Here is a 19,769-nt window from a genome sequence, read left to right as displayed (position 1 = left end):
GTACTTTAAGTGTGAGAGAAGCTACTATACAAGCTAATATACAAGAGATGTAGAGAAGTGATGTACTACCCTACACCTAACTGCTTGCGAAAATGCGCAAAGCTCTCTGAGGGAAGTCCTTTTGTACGTAGATAAGCAGGATTTTCTGTGGTGTGAACTTTGACAAGCTGAATTTGCTTATCCTCGAGCATTTCCCTGATGAAATGATAGTTCACATCCACATGCTTTGTATTTGAGTGATAAACTGGATTGCGAGCCAATTGTATAGCACTTTGACTATCACAATATAACACATGCATCTCTTCTTTGATTCCCAAATCTGTTACTAGTCGATTAAGCCAAATTGATTCTTTGCATGCCTCTAATGATGCAACATATTCAGCCTCTGTAGTAGACTGAGTAACACAATCTTGTAATCTAGAACGCCATGATACTGCTCCACCAGCCAATGTAAAGACATACCCTGACGTAGACCTTCGGTTGTCTAAGTCACCTGCATAATCTGAGTCTGTAAAACCCTTCACACTTAGCTCCTGACTCCCATAGCATATACGCATACTCTTTGTAGCTTTCAGGTATCTCAATATTCCTTTCACTGCCTCCCAATGTTTCTTGCCTGGGTTTGACATGTATCGACTTACTACTCCCACTGCAAATGCAATGTCTGGGCGAGTAGCAATCATTGCATACATCAAACTACCCACTGCAGACGCATATGGAATCTTATCCATTTCATCCTGTTCTTCCTCAGACACAGGACAATCTTGTTTGCTAAGTTTCACATATGGTGGCAATGGAACACTCAGTGCCTTTCCCTTCTCCATATTGAAACGTTGCAAAACCTTGTCAATACACTCTGTTTGAGATAACCAAATCAACTTCTTTGATTTGTCTCTCTCAATGCGCATACCAAGTATATGACTTGCCTCACCCATGTCTTTCATGTCAAACGATTTTGCCATCTTTGACTTCAAAGCTGAAATTTCTTCCAAGTGCTTGCTTGCAATCAACATGTCATCCACATACAAAATAAGGATCATCCAACTACCATCCTTAGCCTTCTTTGTATATAGACAGTGATCGAACTCACTATGTTTGTAGCCTTGAGAAAGCATAAACTTGTGGAATTTATGGTACCATGCCCTCGGTGATTGTTTTAAGCCATAAAGACTCTTTAACAACTGGCATACCCAATCTTCCTTGCCTTTCTCAACAAACCCTTCTGGCTGCTGCATGTAAATTTCCACATCTAAATCACCATGCAAGAACGCTATCTTGACATCCATTTGGTGCAACACCAAATCTAATATGGCAACCAATGCAAGAAAGCATCTCAATGTAGTCATCTTGACCACCGGAGAGAAGACTTCCTCAAAGTCAATGCCTTGTTCTTGCTTAAAGCCCTTGGCAACAAGCCTTGCTTTGTACTTTGGTTGACTATCATGAGCGGTGATCTTATACCTGTAAACCCATTTACAAGGTAGAGCCTTTTTGCCCTGTGGTAATTTAACTAGCTTCCATGTCTTGTTTTTATGCAGAGCTGTCATCTCTGACTGCATGGACAATTGCCAATTCCTGGAGTCCTTCATTTGCACTGCTTCCTTGTAACATGAAGGCTCATTGCAATCAGTCAACATGACATAGTTCATAGATGGAACAAACCTATCAGGAGGTCGCGTGAACATCCAGATCTACGCACAATAGGTGGCTCAGGCTCAAGCCACAACCTGTGGTTCCACTCTATCATGTCCTTGCTCCTCTTGAGCCCTGACATTTTGTCTTGCACATGCAGGTCCATCTTCTTGGAAGACAACTCTTCTAATCTCCTCAACCCTCTCTGGTTTAGAATGATATTTGGATTCATTAAAGTGAACATCATTGTTGCGGACAACCTTTCTGGATTCAGGATCCCAAAGTCTATACCCCATCTCACCAGAATTACCATAGCCTAGAAAGATGCACTTTCTACTCTTTGGCTCAAGTTTGTTCCTAAATTCCTTTGGAACGTGAGTATATGCCTCACAGCCAAAGACTCTGAGATGCTTGTATGAGGGCATTTTGCCTGACCATACCATCTCTGGCACTGAATCCTTCTGCAAAACCTTGCTAGGAGATCTATTTACAAGATGAACAACTGTTGATATAGCTTCAGCCCAAAACCCATTTAGCAGCTGTGCATTAGACAACATACTTCTGACCTTCTCTTGTATGGTCCTATTCATCCTCTCAGCAACACCATTTTGAGGAGGATTGTAAGGAGCAGTAAGTTCACGTTTTATACCTTTTGACTCACAAAAGTCCTGAAAGGCCTTTGAAACATACTCTCCACCATTGTCAGTGCGTAAGCATTTAAGCTTCTTGCCACTCTGATTCTCCACAAGTGTCACAAATGTTTTGAAAACACTAAACGCCTCATCCTTGTGCTTGAGAAAGTAAACCCATACTTTCCTCGAGTAATCATCTATAAATGTCATAAAGTAAGAAGCTCCCCCTAGAGATAGGTTAGGCATAGGTCCACACAAATCACTATGAACAAGTGCCAACTGTGTATCTCTTCTACTGCTTCTATGCTTATGTGGCTGCTGTGTTTGCTTACCATACAGACAATGTTCACAGAATTCAAAATCATTAAATGAAAAGCCAGGCAAATAACCAGAACGAGACAAGATTTCCATTCCCTTCTTAGACATATGTCCTAACCGGCTATGCCACAAAGAAACGTTCGACTGCTCGGTTACATTGATTACATTTTTAGAGACATTTGATACATAAATCATGTAAAGTCCTCCAGACTTTACTCCATGTGCTACTGTCATAGAACCCTTGGATATCCTCCACATGTTCTGTCCAAAAGTGGTGACGTAGCCAACATCATCGAGTAAACCTGTGCTGATCAAGCTCTTTGTAATTGCGGGAACATGTCTCACATTCTTCAGCGTGAAAGAAGAGCCATTCTGAAACTTCAATTGAACATCTCCAACACCTAAGATCTCACATGTCTGCCCATTGCCTAGCCTAACATGATCTTTAGTGGTCACATAAGAGGTAAACCACTCCTTGTTTGGAGACACATGAAGTGATGCCCCTGAGTCTATAATCCAGTCACTCAGTGCATTTCCATCAGATGCTGTAAGAAGAGCTGAGTCCATTGTATTCTTCAAGAAGTAGATGTCTCCTGACACTAGACTGTCATCCTCTGCAACAGTGTTTGTCACATTTATTTCTTGAATCTTCACTGAGGACTTGTTCTTCTCACCATGGTCTTCAGCTTTCCCTTTGCCTTTTTCTGCTTTCCATTCTCTGTAGTCTCTTTTCATGTGACCCTTCTTGCCACAATGGTAGCATTATATGTCACTCTTGCCTTTAGCACTGTGGGACTCAGTCACTCAGTGCATTTCCATCAGATGCTGAGTCCATTGTATTCTTCAAGAAGTAGATGTCTCCTGACACTAGACTGTCATCCTCTGCAACAATGTTTGTCACATTTATTTCTTGAATCTTCACTGAGGACTTGTTCTTCTCACCATGGTCTTCAGCTTTCTCTTTGCCTTTTTCTGCTTTCCATTCTCTGCAGTCTCTTTTCATGTGACCCCTCTTGCCACAATGGTAGCATTATATGTCACTCTTGCCTTTAGCACTGCGGGACTTGCTACGAGACTGATTCCTCTTTCCACCTTTGTACTTTTCTTTGGTCCTTCCCCTGACAACTAAGGCTGTTCCTTTGCCTTTGTCCATTGTCTTTCTATTGGTTTCTTCAGTAAGAAGACTTCCTTCTACACCTGCTATGTTCAAACCATCTGGAGGTGCAGAATTACTCAAAGCTGTGCAAAAAGTGTCCCAACTTTCCGGCAATGTGATCAACAGGAACATAGCTCTAACAGGTTCATCAAACTTGACACCTTGAGCTGACAACTGACTATAGATTGTGTTGAATTCATTCAGATGATTGGACATAGGTGTCCCTTCTTTCATCTTCAAGTCAACAAGCTTCTTAAGCCAGTATACCTGTGAAGCTGCACTCTGCTTCTCATAAAGATCACTCAGCTTTAACCATGCTTGATAAGCCGACATCTCGTCTGCTACATTGAAGTAAACGCTTTCTGCCAAAGTCAGCATAATGGTAGAAAGTGCCAATTCATCCATTTCGCTCCATTCATCTTCGTCCATATCTTCTGGTTTTATCCCCTTGAGCTTTATAGGTTTTATCTGCTTCTTTTGTACCAACACGTGCCAAATCTGCTTCTTCCACAATGGGAAATTGGTTCCATCCAGCTTCTTGATATTGTAAAGAGCAGTGTCCTGTGATCCAGCCATAGCTACGCTTCACAGTAGTTTACTTTTTTGGGAAAAATTCGACAGAGTTTCCCTTGTAAACTGACCTCTGAACCAATATCAACCTGTCAAATGAACCAAGAAAGCTTCAGATTCTGCAGAAATTTTGGCAGAGTCTCCTTTGTAAATGGCTCTGGTGTACTAAAAAACATACCAAAAAACACCTCAAAAAACACTGTCTCTCTGACACTGTAAGCTACGGGTAAACCTGTCCTGCACCTGTACTGTCTCTGACTGTTCTGTCACTGTCCTGTAAGGATAGACTGCGACAATGCCTCAACGGCAGTAAAGCAGAGATGCAATCCCAACTGTCTAACTCACAGTCAATACATCCTAGCTGCCTATCTAAGGGTGCTTGAGGGATCGCTCCAAGACCTGTATCACCGAAAGGATCTCAACATTCGAGAATCCCCCAGCTCAATAAAACCTCACTCGACCCTCAACAAAGGCTGCAGTAAATCTGACAGTACATAGACTTCCCACAAAGTCATACATCCACAAATTTCCCACCGTATGCTGTAACCGCTGCGGCGGTTGTTTGTTGCGTGACTCACAGCCAGCAAACCCTCAACAGACATACATCATCTCTGACAATACATCCCATGTGGAAGTACTTGCAATGTCAGGATGAAATCTGGAATATCAAGCAGCAAACACAAGCTACCTGATGAACTAGTGGATGTTGCCTACAGTCTGTGTGTAGATGCGCCTGTGTCGTATGTGACACGACTCCAAGAACTGTGAACTGTCCTTCGATGTGTAGACAACCACAAATCAACACTCTGGGAGTGTCGATATCCTCAGCACCTGCAGTCGTAGGCCGAAAACCCCAAATTTGCAGAGTCGGATCTGCACCTGCTCAGACCACGTAGTCGAAAATGGCCTGCGCAGAACTTTGTCGAAGCCGAACGGTGACCGAGATGACCTCAGAATGAAATTCTGAGCACACCAAGCCTTGCGCGATGTCCCACAAGATTTGGGGCCGTGTCTTTGCCTGTCGAATTTCACTGCAATCTGAGTTGGTGACTCTAGCCTCCTGCAGTGCTGCCCCGAGCCTCGATCTGAGCTCTGATACCAGTTGAAGGAGTACGAGCGGAAGTGTGACGCGAGAGAGAGTGCGAGAAGAAGAGCACAACGATATGGTGAACTCGCTCTACTGTAATGTGTAGAGCATAGTGAGTTCTTATTAGGTTTTTACAAAAGAATATGTGTACATACTTGGCGGCCCGCCCACTTACCTGGGCGACCACATTGGGCTTTATACCCCAACAAAAATCTCAAAGAGAAGCTTACTTCCCAACCAGTCCTCATGCTTCCGGATCTCTCAAAGACATTTGAGGTCCAATGTGATGCTTGTGGTGATTGCCTTGGAGCAGTTTTGCTTCAAGAAGGGCATGCCATAGCATATGAGAGCCGAAGGCTCAATATTGATGAACGAGTCTTGGGCATTTATGAGAAAGAGCTTTTAGATGTTCTACATGCCCTAGACACATGGAAGCACTACCTATTGGGGACTCCATTTATCCTACGAACCGACCACCAAAGTCTCAAGTATTTCATGACACAAACCAAGCTTTCCGACAAACAAATGAGGTGGGCAAATTTTCTTTCGCAATTTAATTTCCATATTGCTCACATAGCTGGTAAGCACAATCAAGTGGCCGATGCACTTTCACGACGACCCAAAGTTAATGCTGTGTCTATAGCTACTCACAATGATCTATCCTCTATGATAGATGAGTATGCTACTGACCCTGACTTTAGAGACATAATGTCAGCCCTTGCTTTGGGGAAGAAAGAGGAACCATTCACCTTGCAGGATGGTTATCTTCTCCACGGCAATAGGCTATGTGTTACCCATTCCCTTCGTGAGAAAGTTATGTATGAATCCCATGCTCCTCCATATGCGGGGCATAGAGGTATTCAACCTACTCTACCATGAAAGTGGACATACAAGAGTATGTTTCAAAATGTGTAGTATGCCAAAAGACCAAGTATGATAGAGGGAAGCAACCTGGATTACTCCAGCCATTGCCTATCCCAAATTCACCATGGGAGAGTATATCCATGGATTTCATCTTTGGGTTATCCAAGTCTATCCATGGGAATAGAGGAATATGGACAATAGTTGACATGTTTAGCAAGCAAGCATATTTTATTCCTGTCAAAAAGACTATTAAGGCACATCAAATGGCAACTCTCTTCATATCTCAAATTTTCAAGCACCATGGGTTACCCACATCCATTGTGTTAGATAGAGATCCTAGAATGACTAGTAATTTCTGGAAAGGTCTGTTTGAAAATCTAGGAACAAGATTGAATTTCTCTTCGGCCTATCACCCACAAACGGATGGCCAAAGTGAGATAGCCAATCTTACGATACTCGATCTACTCAAGACTTATGTTACCGAAGTAGATCAACGCTCACAATGGGGAAAAGTACTTACCTCTTGTAGAGTATGCCTACAAATACTGTACATACTTCTACGGGAAAAGCACCTTTTGGGATCATTGAGGGAAGACCTAAAAGTCCCTTGCTACTCAAAGTACATGGGAAGATCTTCGCCGCCGATGAGTATAGCCGTGACCTACAAGAATCTTTTCAAAAGATTAAGGAGGCTATATCCATCTCTCAACAAAGGCAAAAAGTTGCTGCTGATAAGCACAAAAGAGCCTTAATGTTCAAAGAAAATGATTGGGTCTTACTCAAGTTTCCTAAGGCTCGATTAAGGCAAACGACGGGCAAAAATCCTACGGGCCATCAAAAGTATTATGCTAAACTAGCAAAAAGATACTATGGTCCTTTCCAAATCTTGAAGCCCATCAATGAGACATCTTATCAACTTAAGTTGCCCAAACATTGGCTCATACACAATGCCTTTCATGTAAGCCTACTTAAGCCCTACAAAGGAGAGCCACCAACTGAAGCAATTTTTGAAGACCCTCCCGAAGTTGAAGACCAAGAAGAGGTGCTACAACCCGAAGCTGTCCTTCGGCATGAAGACAAGGTACTACGACATGGTAAGATTATCCGACGGTATCTTATTAAGTTCAAAGATTATCCTTTTGAAGATGCTAGATGGATGCAAGGAATACAGCTTCAGGATAGTATGAACCTTGTTAATGCTTACAATGCTACATTAGAGTAAGAAAATGTACAAATTTCTTTTAAATGACTCATGTTTTTGTCTTATAAGACTAGTCCTCTTTTTAATTGTGCACAAATTTAACTATTATGCATGCTTAGAATCATGTTTGTGATGATGACGTCTCTCAAACACCAAGTAGAATTTGTCACTCTACTTTGGGAGAATGAAATGGACTAAAGAACAGACATGCTTGTGGCAGCTATGTCTCCCAAGCACCAAATGGATTAGTCATCCATCTTGGAAAGATGTCGTAGGGTAAAAAGGGATCCTCTACCCGCTAAGTAAAATTGACTAATGACTAAGGCTTTATCTCTTCTACCTCATAGTCGAGGACGACTATGATTTTAAGAGAGAGGTAATGTCATAAAATCTAATATCTAATATCTAAACAACCCAAATGATTCTCTCATATTAAACTGATCACTTAATGTGGGAGAATAAATGGGAACAAGGGTTAAGATATAGACATGTGCTTATAGATCTATCTCAACATGGGGCAAATGGTAAAGGGGCCCAAATGAGAGATGGTCTATCAAAGAGAAAGGCTAACCAACGGAGCATAAGACCTTAGGGTTAGATTCATTGAAGACCTCCAATAATGTGTGTAAAAGTCCTTTGATGTTAGGTAAGCTAGGGTTGACCTTGAGGCGCACGAACCCGACCCAGCTCGAGGTGCTTGTACTGCTTGTCATGCTTGATGACTAAGGTGCTTGAGATGCTTGATGATTGAGGTGCTTGAGATGCTTGAGGTGCTTAATTATTGAGATGCTTGAGGCGCTTGACATGCTTGAGATGCGGGGTTGGACTTAAGGTGAGAACCTAGCCCAAGCTTAACACTAGAATGGTAACCTAACAGGACATAAAAGTGTCTTTTCAAGGTTTTGGGAAAAAATTCCAAAACCATAGTAGATCCACTCATTTTGAAAAATCCTTTCATGAGCTTATAGTTCAATAACTACTACATATGGAAAAAATGAGAACTTGTAATTTTTCTCATCCCTTGGTCACGACAAGGCTCCAAAGTTGATGGACCAGTGCATTTTGCCCAAAACAGCAATTTCTTATGGTTTATTGCATATAAATAAGACTGGGGATTTTTGTAGGACATGAGATAAAATGGCCCGTTAACTTCAATGGGTTGGTGACCAAAACATATGGTTGCTTTTACCTCACTAAGTTTTTTTTGGTGAAAAAAAAAGGTACAAAAAGTTGCATTTTTGCCATTCTGCGGACCTATCATCAAAGTTTCTATAGTCACGCTCAATACAGATACTATATACATGTTTTCTTAGTTTCCTTTGGGCCTTTGGATTCAAAATGAGCCATGGAGCATGTCAAAAGGATAATGGATCTCTTACAATTTGAACCTTGGGGGCAATGATAAAGTGCTAAATACAACAAACATGAAAAAACTGGGTTTAGCATTATGACCTCTAGAAACCCATAAAAACTACTCAATATCTAGCCAAGTTTGTAGTCTATGATTAGATATGGTTACTACCTACAAAATACACACAATTGGCCTAATAAACTAGCAATATTGAGAAATTTATACTTGCTACTCTAAAATGTATCGTATTCTTCAGCAAATCAAAAAACTCAACCATCATCATATACTATGATATATAGCATATTAGGTCCCCCAAAACTCAAGGAAGATTAGCTTTATGTTATACATTACACTTACACAATCAAAATTGAATTCGGATATCAAGAAAGCCACCAAAAAAATCATAAAAGTGCTAATTTTGGCCAAAAAACAGGATTATACAATTCTTATAAATTGGTCATAACTTTCAATTCTAACACTTAGCTCTCCCTACAAGCATCAAAACATGTTGAGAACTATGAAGGCCTAACCTCTAGCCATCTAAACCTCACAAGTGCTTAACGGCCAAGCTTGTGGTGGGAACTGGGCCTATGTATGAGGGGCTTGAGGTGTCAAAAAGTCAAATATTCAATCCTTACAAGGAGGGAGCGAGCCCTACATGAGGGGGGATGAGAGAGAACACCCACACACTCACAGAAGTCATGCATGGTACAAAGAAAGCAAGAGGGACACTTGTCAAGTTCCTCCTCATGTTGCCCTCATGGTGTGCCTGAAATCTATTGGTTGGCCACCCAAGGGGCCCAATAATAATTTAGGAGATTTAACTAATAGATTTAGCATTTATCTAGCCCTCTCTCTCAAAGGGGAAAGGGGGAAACTTGTCTCAAGGATACCCTTGCTACTTGTAATGCCTCCTGCTTGTGATTGGCTATAGGCCTGGAGGGGTCCAATGAGCTTCAAGCATGAGCTACAAGGGGGGGTCAACCCAAGCAAGCTAGGGGGCTGATTAGGGGGTATACTCACCCACACACACTCACAAACACTCTCATTGTGTGCTATGCAAAGTGCAAGAGCTCCCTCTCCTTCTCCAAGTAAGTAGAGGTTGAGAGACTACACCAACACTTTTGGATATGGAGTGCAAATCCAACCAAGAGCCATGCTTCAATGCTTAAGCTTGCCATCTCCTTATTCTTCATTGCTATGCTATTGTATGCTAGCAACAAGAGTTATGATAAGTGAGGAACTAATTCTTTCTCCTACGAAATGTTTCTTCTTCCTCTTCCCTACCCTCATTCCCTGCTAGCTCTCTCCACCTTTGAAGGTGTTTGAGGTCTTGGGACTGAGGCTTGGGATAGTTAAAGCTTTCTTCAAGTTTATGTTATGTTTGTGATGCATGAAGCTTTCCATATTCATTGCATCACCTAGGTCACAAGGAACACAAAGATTGTATTGTAACAAATCTCTCTTAATGGGAGAAATCATAATACAAATGCCTATTGGAGGGGGGACCGGCTCCACATAAATCCGGTCCTCAACTGTTGTCATGTTCTCTAAATTCTCTCTCTTGCAAAAGTATTGTTCATGCCAAGTTAACTAATTGCTATGATTATGTTGCTATATTCAATTATGTTCACCCGCTATGCTCACAAAGTCATTTCTCAAAAGTACTCTCATTGATTTCCGCTACTCTCCAACTAAACAGGCCAATTCCATTACATACTTCTTAGCCTTGAATACTATAACTTGTATCGACAAACCATTCAGTTGTTATCCATGTCCTACTTAAAACCTTTTTAACTTATACCTCCCATCCATGTAGTGTTGAATATCAACAAGCATCCATTCTCAAAACAATAAGCCACAAATGAAAGTTACATGTGTGTGCGTGCATGCATGCGTGTGTGTTGTTGTTTTTAGACTTATAGTTATACGCAAAAGAACATAACAGTTCAAAAGATAGATGGCTTTAGACAAAGGGAAATGATTAGCACAAAAAAACTTGGTCTTTGATTCATTTTTGTACATCATAGCGTGAATGAGGTATCATTCTAGTGCTTTGTATATAAGATAGTCGAGAATAACTTAATTTGAAGTGAAAGAGACCAGGTTCAATAGTGATGGTCAATAGCAAAGCCAAAAAAAATCATAAGTAAAAATGGAGTCCTCACCTGTATCCATATAAACAAGACAACAGTTTTGTTAGCCTCAAATATGTATTACAAGTATCAACAAACGTATCAGTTGTTATCCATGTCCTACTTAAAACCTTTTTAACTTAACCTACCATCCATGTAGTGTTAAATATGAGCAAGTATCCATTGTCAGAACACTAAGCCACACATGAAAGTGACATGTGTGTGTATATATTTTTACTTATATAATAAGACATAAATGAAATTTTACGCTCAAAAGACAACTGGCAGTAGGAAAATGAGAATGATTAGTATAAAAACAACTCAGTCTTAGAATTATCTTTGTACATGGCTATAAGAATGAGGTCTCATTCTAGTATACAATAACAATAACCCATCAAAGAAGTAATTCCCACGTAGTAGGAGTAAGTGAAGTCACGGTCAGTCATTTGATTCAAGCCAAAAAATTCCAAGAAAGGATAGAGTCCTCACCTGCATCCATTCAAACAAGACAACAGACGTTAGCCTTGAATTTGTTTTACAAGTGTTATTGGACTATATCATTTGTTATCCATGTCCAACTTACAACTTTTTAACTTTAAAATAGACGTCCAAAGTGATGTAATCCAATTTTAGGCAAAGTATAAGATGTGTGTTTTTTATATAAATTTGAGAAAAAAAAACAAAATCTCTTAGATTTATGAAAGTAATTCTATGTAAGGTTCCTATATAGCCCCATTTTTAGTCCTTAAATAGATAATATATGTATCATTCTAATCAGAAGGCCCCCCCAAGTCTTAGAAAAAATCCCCCCAAGTCTTCGTAAAAATACCTAAAATGTTTTAAATATTTAGTTTAAAGCACCTCATTTAATTTGTTTTCATTTTATCATCCATCTCCATACAATCATAGTAATTTTATTTTCATACTCAATCCTCAAATCCTTTTGTTTGGTCTAGGTATCAGAATCTGGACCAGTATTTCAAGTCAAAACAAATTACCAAGAACTAATTGAATACTCAGTACTCTATAACACTATTATACTAGCGAGTGATATGTTTATACCTACAATAGGATATGGTTTGCACAACCATATTGTTGCGATATAAATCCTATAAAAAACTAGTGAGTTGTGCCAAGAGAGCGACATCCACAATACATTCCTTTTTATGTGGAGTATAATTTACCTAAAGTAAGTCACCAAGAGATTTGATACCTAAAAATATGTAGAAACTCTAAAAGATACAGTTGACTAGCGCATATTGTACCAGAAGTATCACCCATAAAATGGCAAAGCAACCTTTTGAACATCTTGCACCCCCTTTAAAACAAAAACTCGGGCAATACAATATCATTTTACTCAAGCCACAAAACTATAACCAGTACTTGGTGTCAACATATCCATGTCTACCATAGATAATACCTTTTATCAGAGCAAGGTGTAGTAACCAACACCATGTGTTTTTATCCCTTCAAACACACTGATGAGAGAATATCCGAACCAAACCAAATTATCATAAAAAACAAAAAACTCAGAGTTTCGGCAGAGAATGACTATTAGAGTCATAAACAATGCTTTTGAAGGAAATTTGTATTCACAATAGGAACCTATTTTTATACAGAGATTATCATATGTTGCAACCTGTAATGTGAGCAACCAGGTCCAAGAGTCCTTATAGAACCATCAATCATACTATGTTGTCTAGTATGTTAAAAAAAACAAAATGTCTAGCGCAAAAAAGACCTTAAAAAATGTACTTTTTTAGTAGAATGAAGACCTGAGAAGTGCCATCCTTTTCTAGCAGCTCCATAGTTAGATAGTAGGCACGCCACCAAGACAACCCTCAAATCTCTCTTTACTCAGACAAAAACACCACGCAAATGACAAGGCTAAGTGAGGGGCTCAGGGCCATCCTCACCTTAGACATATAGTGTTCCATCAGTGGAGGTAGTGATGAGGAAGACCATTGTGTAGGATTCCATTTTGATTTTTTCTCGGCTCCCAAAGTGCCTGGCTATAAGCGGTAGCCTCCATGGCACCCTACGTAGAGGATAGAATGGGAGAGAAGAGGGGAAAAAAACACCATCATACTGCGTGTAGGTGCACAATGAACATTCGATAGCAGGGTCATGAGGTAGAGAGGGTAAGAGGACAAGAGTGAACTACTCTCTCCACATGTACTACAGTCATTTGACACACCTACTACGATGTCCCAAAAATGAGTGTCAGTTACCATATTTAGGGTAGTGTTCCATACTTCAGGCTCCCTATGAAGGGTAGAGGCCCATGTATGCCAAAAAATTCAATCTTGAGAGGCCAAAAGAGCCTATCAAAGTGGTTGTAGGAGGGACCAGTCCCCATGGGTGGGGATGGGGATGGGGCGGGGGAGGGGGGGGGGGGGGGGGGGGGGGGGGGGGTTGAAAAAAGGGTTTTTAAAACAGATGTTAGCCTTGAATTTTTTTACAGGTGTTATTGGACTATAGCAGCTGTTATCCATGTCCAACTTACAACGTTTTAACTTTAAAACAGACATCCAAACTGTATATGTAATCCAGTTTTAGGCAAAGTATAAGATGTGTATTTTTTATATAAATTTGAGAAAAAAATGCAAAATCTCTTAGATTTATGCAAGTAATTATATGTAAGCTTCCTATATAGCCCCATTTTTAGTCCTTAAATAGATAATATATGTATCATTCTGATCAAAATTGTCTAAGAAAAAATCCCCCCCAAGTCTTCTTAAAAATACCTAAAATGTTTTAATGTTTAGTTTAAAGCACCTTATTTAATTTTTTTTCATTTTATCGTCCATCTCCATACAATCACGGTAATTTGATTTTCATACTCAATCCTCAAATCCTTTTCTTTGGTCTAGGTATCAAAATCCGGACCATTATTTCAAGTCAAAACAAATTGCCAAGAACTAATTAATACTTATTACTCTATATCACTATTATACCAGCCAGTGACATGTTTACACTGACAATAGGATATGGTTTGCACAACCATATTGTCGCGATACAAAATTTGTAAAAAACCAGTGAGTTGTGCCAAGAGAGAGACATTCACAAACATTCCTTTTTATGTGGAGTATAATTTACCTAAAGTAAGTCACCAAGAGATTTGATACCTAAAAATACGTACAAACTCTAAAAAATACAGTTGACTGGCGCATATTGTACCAAAAATATCACCCATAAAATGGCAAAGCAACCTTCCAACCATCTTGCCCCTCCTTTTAAAAAACAAATCGTGCAGTGCAGTATCATTTTACTCAAGCCACAAAACCATAACTAGTACTCGGTGTCAACATATCCATGTCTACCCATATAATACCTTCTTAAATCAGAGCAAGGTGTAGTAACCAACACCATGTGTTTTTATCCCTTCAAACACATTGATTAGAGAATACCCGGACCAAATTATCATAAAAAACAACAAACTCAGAGTTTCGACAGAGAATGACTATTAGAGTCATAAACCATGCTTTTGAAGGAATCTGTATTCACAAAAGGAACCTATTTTTATACAAAGATTATCATACATTGCAGTTTGTAATGTGAGAAACCTGGGCCAGGAGTCCTTATAGAACCATCAATCATACTATGCTTGGATAGCTCAATGACCAGGTCTGTCAGGATTTTCCTATCAATTGTTTTTTGTGCTAGCTCATCTTTGACTGTTTTTATCTCTTCTAGCACTGCAGCTAGAGCTTGTGATGTGGAAGCCATGGTCGGTGCCTCTTGAATGCTAGAGCTTTGACAGAGTGTTCTTGACAAAACCATAGGACTCACCAAGCTTCAAGTTCTTTTGCTACTCCTTTTCTAGCTCCTCTTTGAGTCTTTGTTGATCTACTTGCAGCTGACTATATTTACTACATTGTATTCTTGAACCTCTTGATAGTAGTACACTGTGTCTTTGTTTGACCTTTCTAGATCTTCTTTCAACTTGCTCTTGATTTCTTGCAGATCTTTAATCTGCTGGTGGAGCCTTTCCTTTGCTATTTTCATTGCCTGGGCTTTTGCTTTGGCATCTCACACATCCAACTCCTGTAGGTTGAAGACAGCTCCCTGGCAATGAAACTAAAGCCTTATGTGTTTGAGATGCACGTCCATGTTGAACTCTTGGATGAATTGTTCACCATGTTGTATCACAGGTCTAGAGCACGGTGATACTGGTCCCCTTTGGATGTGATCCACTATTGGGAGGTATGGCAGCTTCCGACTCTTTCTTTTTTGGTAGCTCCTTATCTTATTCTTTTTCTTTAGGTGGGGTCCGATCCATCTTTGTAGGTTCTTTGTCCTCTCGATCTTCTTGTAGCTTGTTAGACTCTTTAAGTTCCAAAGGAATGTGTTCTTGAGTGGTTTCTTGCTTTGCGGACTCCTCTTTCTGTTTATCTTCAGTCTTGTTATTCACTTTTTCAGCTTGTTTGTCCCCATCTTTGTCCTTAAGATTCTGTTGCTCCACAGGGGTTTTCCCTTGAGTAATGTCTGTATTTTTAGGAGCACTTGCAGTCGTTGCAGTAGGTGGTGGTGGTGTGGATGGTTTGAGAGGGGTGGTACTGTTTCTATGTGAATCTCTAGAGGTTCAGTACCCATCTCTTCCCTTGGCGGTTCTTCAAGATATCTATCTTTGCCCTTGGAGGATTCTTTGGGGGATTCAAGATCGTCGTCCTTTTGTTTTTTAAATCCTCTTGAGCTCTTTGATCAACCTTTCTCTTTAGGACATTGTGGATATACTATCGCATGGACCCGACAAGCTCCACTGCATTCATCATTGTTCTCCTCTACTAAGTTGTATTATACATTAAACGTTAAACAAATTATACATGTTTATACGTTAGGGAGAATAAAACAGACGTATTATACGATGACATGTCATTGAATTCGGCTCTTCCTATTATTTCTCTATACTTTGATCGAAGAAAATCTTTGAATGGAGTGCTTAGTATATATATGCAGCCATCGGAGCTCCTACACCAGCATTTCACACAACGAAATATTGAGCTATTTGATAAAAGTGATATTTTTCTCGAAATAAGAAAACAATATTTAGTGATTTATTAAATTTTATTTTAATGATATAATCAAAATTTCAATTTTAATTTGTAGTTTTTTTGTCTTTAATTTTTGAATCGAACAGTTTTGAATCAAAATAAAAATTAGAACTTTCTCTTTTTGTGTGGGAGTTTTTTCTCACTTAAAGAGAAGAAAAATTACGTTTGTAACCATCTATCATTGTGTTGGATTATATACTCACACTTGAAGATGGGTACATATTATTTACTTTTGTGCTAGAGTAAAATTTTTTACTCGCACTGGAGATAATCAGTCGTTTCACTTAGATTAAGGTTTAGGAATTAAGAATTTCTTCAAGTCCTTGTGTTAGAGTGATATACTCACAGATGATAGAATTTTGACGAAGTTTATAATTGAGGATTTTTTACCGTACTTGATGCTTATCTTGTACGGTTAGAAGTGCTCCAACTATGATAATGTTATGATCTTGTTGTGAGAGAGCAACTTCTCACACTTTCAGATATATTTTCAATTAAAGTTTTTTGGCCGTCCTTGATGTTTATCTTATACCACTAGAAGTGCTTCAATTACAATATGTTATCACCTTGTTGTGTTAGAGTGGTTGCTCACAATTCTAGGATGATATGCAATGATCAATACACATTATTTTTGCCAATGTGATTTGTAAAGTATCATGATAATGTACCTACAATCAAAAATTGATCATTGGTAATCAATGACCATTGCATTGAGTTAGAGTATTATGTTCACACTTCGAGATGATCCGATGTGACAAAATATTATTTAGGGTACAATTCTTATCATTTGTAGGTATAAAGTATCCAAAATGTATTCCAAATACTTAAAATAAATTATATTCTCTTTTTGGATATGTGAATACAATGCAAAACTTTCAATTTTTTTTGCATAATCAATTAATCAATTGTATACTTCATGTGTGATTAATAAAAGGATCAATTTATAAATTACAATTGTCTGTTTTTTTACAGACCTCTTTCGGGCATCATGGTTCGTGGTCATGAGTCGATGTACATGCATGGAATAGTGCCAGGACAAACTGTATCTCGATTTAAGTGCAAGTCTTGTTACCATATGTTCAGTGGCAATACTACAACGATCAAAGAGCGTTTATTCAAAGTGCTAGGAAATATTGGGCCTTGTACCTTGCCTCCACAAGACATATATGAAAGACTTTTGGATTATGTACAAAAAGTAAAGGCTATCCTTGAGGGCAAAAGTAAAGGGGTAAGCAAAAGCGATCATACTATGGGAAGAGAAAATCCAATGGATGAAGAAGAAACTGTTACGAATGAGAAGAGGATCGGATGGGCACCGAGAATAGAGAGCATAGTTCTTATTATCCTTATTTCTAGAGTGAAGTGCACAGTACAACATCCTTCAAAGTAGTTTCATCTAGTAGTGTATCTAATTCAAAGGGAAATTGTATTGATGGTATTGGAAGCAAGTTATCTACGGATCAAACACTCCATCAAGTTTTTAATAAACAATGGTTATACATGCTACATTTGAAGTGGACGCAAGCATTTCTTGCATGTGATATTCCATTCAATGTAATTCTCAATCCTATATTCAAAGATGCATTGATGAGAACTGCCAAAAGAGTATTTGTGATATTGATGAGAACTGCCAAAAGAGTATTTGCAAGAGAAATTGGTCTACATTTGACTTCTTACACGAAGAAGAGAAATAGATTAAAGCTAAGTCAAAACAATCTGAGACTCTGGTATATGTGTTTTGTAATATGAGATTGTTGCATGCTCCAACTAACATTGCGATGAGAGCAGCTGAACATTGTTTTGGTATAAAGCAAATGCATGAAGCAATTTATATTGAGGTGCAAAGTGACAGTGAGTCAAAGTGGAAAGTGGCTTCATAATTTTCAGAGATGGTTTACATGTTTGATTGTGAGGACATTGTTTAAAAATACCTTTGGTACAACGTACTTGTAATCAGATTGATTTTGTTGGCCATATCTTATAATCTCTCTCCTTTTCCATGTCACTTTGTGTCGTACGATTGTCTATCGCTTTTATTTTATACTTATTGTATACAATTTATAAATAAGATGAAAAAGAGACAAAGAAATAAATATGTGAGTTGATTATGTAAAATGATTACAAAATGTTGGCTTGAAGGATTACAACAATATAAGTTATAGATTTTACACTCAACATGCTGAATGAGATTTGCCAAACTCTTATTCAACCAAAATTCATCAAAGCCAAGAGATGCACAATTGGTCGGTGCAACAAAAAATGCGTTGAGCTGGCTGTTGCAACTACAATGTCTTCTTCTGCAAGGGGACCAAACTTCTTGTTGTACTTTGCAAGATTGCTTTGAGATAGTGCAAGCTCTCTTCTAGTGGCTTCGAGCTGTGTCTTAATCTCTAACACCTCCAATCTCAAGCATGCAAGAGTTTCACCTTGGCTTGCTAGGTCAACTCCCTGGCTTACCATCTCCACAATGATTTCATGCGCCTCTGACAAAAGGAGGACACGATTCTTTCATGATGGTTGGGGTCTTTGCTCGTTTTGCACTAAAACCTTGTTGGCAATGCGGCCAAGCCCAACGCCTGCATTAGGAGGCTTATCATCCCAGTTGACTCTCTTGCCCAATATGTAATGAGCATAGCATTTATGAATGAAGTATACAACAATCTAGTCACTATTGGGGATAGCTTGTTGTTGATGGATAAATCGTTGGAGAAGAACTCAAGCTAAGCCCACATGCTGCAAGTCAGAGAGCTTTACTGGTGGATTTTCCTTTGCGTGGCCACTTGTTCTGAAAAGTATATTCCAAAAAAAGTGGTTTGGACATAAGTCTTTGTATTGTTTGCGACTCAAGGGCTCGCCCTCCAGGTTTTATTCATACTCTTGAATGCTGGAAATAGCTGATAAGTTTGACTGCCCACATCGAATTTGCCCCACGATGATAATTCGTTGTGTCTCATCATAATCAAGGTCTTCAACCATATCTACAAACCTGTAATGCTGAAAAAATATCTAATTTTAACAACCATATAACCAAGGCAAATCTTCTGTAAGTTGAAGTTGACAAATCAATATACAGACAATGATGCAAATGTAACTTAAACCAATTTCAATGATATAATGACTTAAATCGTGATGTGATACTTAAATTAACATTGCATTAACAATACAATGACAACTTCAAGCCAAAAAAAGTTGTTTGTATTCATTCATTGTTTAGTTGGAGACCAGAAGAAGATACAACATTTATCCCAACTATGTGGGATCCATTGATACAAAGGGATAAATGAAAAGCTGAAGGTCAAGTTTGAGAATTTTTATCTTTGTCTAACTCAAGAGTTTTATGTATTTTTTTTACAAAGGTTCTTTCAATTAAGTATGCATTTCAGAACCCAACATAGAGAATATACATTCGTAGCTTTAGCAAATGAAGGAGGGTTGGTGGAGAAACACTTGGGGGAAGCCCAAGGATAGTCTCAAAGGTGATTGTTTTGACACTCCAAAGACACATCTCTTAGCTTTGAAAATGTCTTTATAGTTGGGAATAAGCTAGAAGAGCCTCAATTTGTAATGCCGCAATAAAGACCCTTGTTAGCAAAATGCAATATAATGTTGCGAGGGTAAAGGTTGTCATGCAAAAAATCATGGAGATGTAAATACTTCAACGTTTGCAGTAGAGAATTTGTCATAAAAACTAATATCTAATTCTCCCAAATGATTTTCTCATGTTAAACTGATCATTAATATGGGGAAGTACCAGGGGAGTAAAAGCTAG

The sequence above is a fragment of the Adiantum capillus-veneris genome, chromosome 17, assembly GCF_014529385.1.
Source record: "Adiantum capillus-veneris isolate H3 chromosome 17, ASM1452938v2, whole genome shotgun sequence".
NCBI lineage: Eukaryota > Viridiplantae > Streptophyta > Polypodiopsida > Polypodiales > Pteridaceae > Adiantum > Adiantum capillus-veneris.
The sequence above is the reverse complement of the archived record's forward strand: the minus strand, read 5'-3'. Positions refer to the sequence as shown.